Genomic DNA, 4,369 nt, shown 5'->3' with positions numbered 1-4,369 from the left:
TTAACAGGAGCACATTTCCAGAAGTTTCGCATCGGTAGTTTTGAACATTCACATTTATTATTATGAAACACCTGTGGGCTATTTATTAAAAAGCAAAGCTGCGAACCACCCCAACGTTATTATCGTTCCTTAATGAGTATTGGACGAGTGCGGATTCCTGGGCGAATTGGTGTTTCCTATATTGCTTTAGACTTCCAGGTAAAATTCGGTTTATTCATATATCCTTATTAAACCTATTTAATAAATGTTGCGTGAACAGCTTCACAAACATGGCCAAATATACAAATTCCTTACCTCAATATTTGCACGGATGTATGCAAAGCATTCCGAATTGTTTGGATACTGCCATTCAACAATTTCAGACGAATTCGAGTTTGGGCTACATTTATAAGATGGTTCTCAGGGGTGCACTTTCCCAGTACAGTGTTGTTGTCATGGTTCCCCACAGAAAAAACGCAGAATGTGGGAAAGTAGAAAGAACATTTATTACAAATTCACTTTTTCATACAAAGCAGTGTTTATGGCTATGTTCCCTACATTCTCCGTTTCACTCAGTCTAATATTACACTTGGAATTCACTCGCCTTTACGAATCCATCTTTACACTTCCCACTTAGGTTCCTCTTTACAGTTCCACCTGAGTTGTGATTCCCACGCCAAGTTATCGTTTTTTATGCAGCACTAATAAGTTTCTAGGCCGATTGCAATATGTCTTTTGGACAAACTTTAAATGGTATCTATAATTTCCTGCACGAAAAAAGGCGCCTGGAAAAATTCAGAGATAAGCTTCGCAATTTACGTAGTACACAAGCAGGCACAAAATTAGGGCACGCTGAAGATTTCCCGCGGTCATCTCGTTCCCTGCTGCTGCAGATGGGGGTATATATGTGAGGGGCCGTCACTTGGATTTCCCCACCTTGAAGAGCCATCTACAGAAAATTTCAGAAAAAGAACAAAATCCAGTGCAACCATAAGCCCCTCACACCAAACCCCAGGCATGTGAAGTACGAAAAATATATTGCACGAATATGAAGACGGAGACCAGAGAATGAAATGAAAGGCCACACCAGAGGAGTGATTTACGGCCTTTCCTAATAATTTCACATCATTTCAGTAATCGTTACACAGAGCAATTTGGCCGCATTGTTCAGAACAACGCGAAGCCACTATAGTCATACCGGCCAACCTTCCCGAATTTTAATCGTGCCGTGTTCCAGTTTATCTCGCGAAATGTTTCTGCATGCTCACCCAGAACAGGCAGAAACTTTGGGCTACGAGATAAACTGACATACATTTGCAAAAGAGAAAACAAAAACGTTTCCGCGCCTTCATGTGGAATCACTAGTACACGCAACAGAGTGAACGTCGCACTAAACCCAGGAAACGTGCTTTCACGATGCTGACGCCACCTGCGTCACATTTTTGTCTGTACTTAAACATCCTCCTCCCACACTCCCCCCCCCCCCCTTGTACTGACAGTTTCATTTTGAACAAGGATCCCACGTGGAAGCCGAAACGTTGTTCATTTAAGTAAAGTGTTCTTATCGGTGGTTTCTTCCTCGGCTTTCAGTAAAAAGGAATCGCCAACTTACATTTTTTCTTCGTCCAGATGTGTTGTGGGAGAGGATACATCTAGATCTTGCACCGATCTTCAAGTGGCATTCCCAGGAGGTCTGTACCTGTAATGACTCGAAGGGTTATTTGGGGTAAAATGTAATAGGCTTTAGAGCTGAGCAGTTGGTATACATTCATAATGAAAGAACACTTCAAACTTGACAAGACGAAAAAAAGAACACAGCACAAGCACTCACTAACAACTGGAGATTTCTTACAGAGCTATTTTAGAAAAAGAGTTCTTCTTGTTGGCTCTGCAAAACCACGCATCTTATAGAATAGCTAGAGTTGCTGAAAAACTACAAAGCTCCATGCTGAGGAAATCGTTATGTGAATTCATAACGTTCATGTAGTAGCGAACTTATAGAAAGAGTCACTAAACATGAGGCAAAATATGATACGAAATATAACATCATAACACTTGAAGAAAGGCCTCGCATTTTTACAAGTGAATGATACTTTTGTCTGTGCAGGCCTGGGTGCCATCTTTACAAAGAATATTTGAATGAATGTGTTTTAGTTATTGCATTTTCATACCTTTGTTTCTGCTGAAATCAGACTTCATTTCAACTTGTGTCATACGCAGGGGAGTCCTGGTTGTCAGCTCAAGGAACACTGCCTGCAAGAAAAAACAGTAGTGCTGATAAGTCATAGCATAGGTAGCCAGATGCAACCACACTTTTTGAACAGCCAGGATCCGATGGGGGTGGAGAACCCATTTTTACACCTGCACCTGTCTCTGTGTAATTCGTCAGAATTCTGTATCATCAAAAAACAACAATCAAGCAGCCTGCATGCTGGCTCATACATACCACCATTCTGTAAAGTCGCTTTACTGCACTACACTAGGATCACGCGAGACAATCATTTGCCCTGCAATACCACGCGAATAAATAAACGAGTGATTTATGCGAATGAGAATAATAAACCACTTAACAAGGTGGAAATGGCCCGCTGTCTCAAAATGTCTAACACCAAATTTACCCACTAAAGGAAAAGAATGAAAAAAATGAGGAGTGTTGTACATACGAAAACGTTTTATTGTGCCGTAAGGCAAACTTTCACAAAAAAGAGGCTTGTGCTGGACAAAAGTAAGTTTAGAAATTTCGGGCAGCATTAAGTGGACTACTTTTCTGTAGCACACACCTTGTCTTTATCCGGATATATTACTACAAGACCAATAAACTAGACACCATTCCGAATATATGCAGCGAGAAAAATGAACATTTCCCGACGGCTGAAACAAAATGATAATACCCAGAGAATAGCGCGATAATATAAGACTTTAATGGGAAAAAATTCAATTATTCAAACAGAGCTACCTGACAATTACATGGGCCAATAACTCGTCAAGTGCGCCCGATGCAGCGAACAGCGTAAACAAAACGTTTTGCTCAACACATGACGAAGGCGCGGAAACAGAGCAGAAAGCAGGTCACGGGCGCCGTTATGTGTGCTTTCCCGATCGTCCGCTCTAGTCTGACGCAACGAACTCAAGCCCGTGAGTTCATTCAATTGCCGTCGCGGACAACAGAAAACGTCCAGCGAAGCAACCAGTCAGGTAACGAAAATCCCTCTCGAATGCTGCAATTTCAAATTGAAAAGTCCCCAGCGAAAAGATACATCCAATGAAAGCACGGAAACCGTTAAGGGAATATACTCACCGAGTTCGCTTTCACTGGCGCCGGGGCATTGGTCCAACATGCGAACTTGATGCTGGTCGTAGAAGAACGGGCCGTGAAGCGCTGCCAGTCACAAATGGGCTCGCCGCAGCCTCTGCGACTCACGCCGACAAATGAGTCTTGTAACAGCAATCCTCGCTTCATCGTAGAGGTATCACAGCGGTTAAAAGGCTCGAGTGGCGCGAAAACGCGGCCACCGGGCCTGCCGGCGCCGCCATTTCTCTATATCCCGTCATGCAACGGAGAAATCAACGGCCGCCGGGAGAGAAGGCGCGACGAGCATCTCTTAGAGGTTACAGGGCGTTTTATAGGTTACAACGTAGAGGTTACATGTCAGATTTTGTTGATGTAACCTATAAATCATTATTGTAACCTATAAATCGCTTTTAACCTCACGCTTGTAACCCTTAGAACGGACTGGGATAAAGAAAACATCAAAATGAATCCATTGTAACCTTTATTTTATAGGTTACTTCCGTTTAGAAGTTACATTATGGGTTACCAGGATTAGAGTGTATACAGCAAAATCATCCAGCACACCATCTAACGACGACGATGGTTGAACGCGAAGCTTTCTTCGTGCGAAATACAATCGGAAAGGGTCAAAGTCAAAGGCGCTGCGATCAAAAGACCAAACTCTGTGCTGGTCAAATTCAAAGCTCAACTAGTCAAATTTTAAATCCAGAAGGCAAACAAGGAAACCAACACGAGAAAGCTTTGCTATAAACCATCGTCGCCGTTACACAGAGGAGTGCATGATTTTTCAAGCGTACGTGGCAGCTTGTAAAACTCCCGCACCATTCAGTTGTGAAATTGAGGGCCTGTTTTTGGCATTCTCCTTTCTCTCGTCCTTTAGCCACGCATATATTGTTTTTGAAAAACCATTACCCAACTAGCCAGCAACAATTGTAAGTCTTATAAAGCTATGTATTTCCATGACAAGCAATGACGTTACACTGTCATGCGGTATTTTTTCTGTAAACAATTCCCAATGGATGTAGTAAACATATTTCTGTGAAATTAAACATGTGTCTGCCGTAGTTAATTAAGTTACGGAGCCACGTCTATCACAAT

At 42.3% G+C, this 4,369-nt stretch overlaps 1 long non-coding RNA gene across 1 annotated transcript; it reads right to left on the bottom strand.

The window, feature by feature from the left end:
• Positions 1 to 796: 796 nt before the first annotated feature.
• LOC144167637 (uncharacterized) lies at positions 797 to 3,458 on the bottom strand. Its single transcript, XR_013322075.1, has 4 exons — positions 3,278 to 3,458; positions 2,151 to 2,232; positions 1,592 to 1,678; positions 797 to 928 (listed from the first exon to the last, which is right to left on the bottom strand). It is a non-coding gene; the product is annotated as an uncharacterized LOC144167637 (long non-coding RNA).
• Positions 3,459 to 4,369: the final 911 nt, after the last annotated feature.

Source organism: Haemaphysalis longicornis, unplaced genomic scaffold (assembly GCF_048455015.1).
Source record: "Haemaphysalis longicornis isolate Haplotype H1 unplaced genomic scaffold, Haemaphysalis longicornis Haplotype H1 scaffold_2, whole genome shotgun sequence".
Taxonomy (NCBI): Eukaryota; Metazoa; Arthropoda; class Arachnida; order Ixodida; family Ixodidae; genus Haemaphysalis; species Haemaphysalis longicornis.
This window is presented reverse-complemented; position numbering and strand designations above follow the sequence as displayed.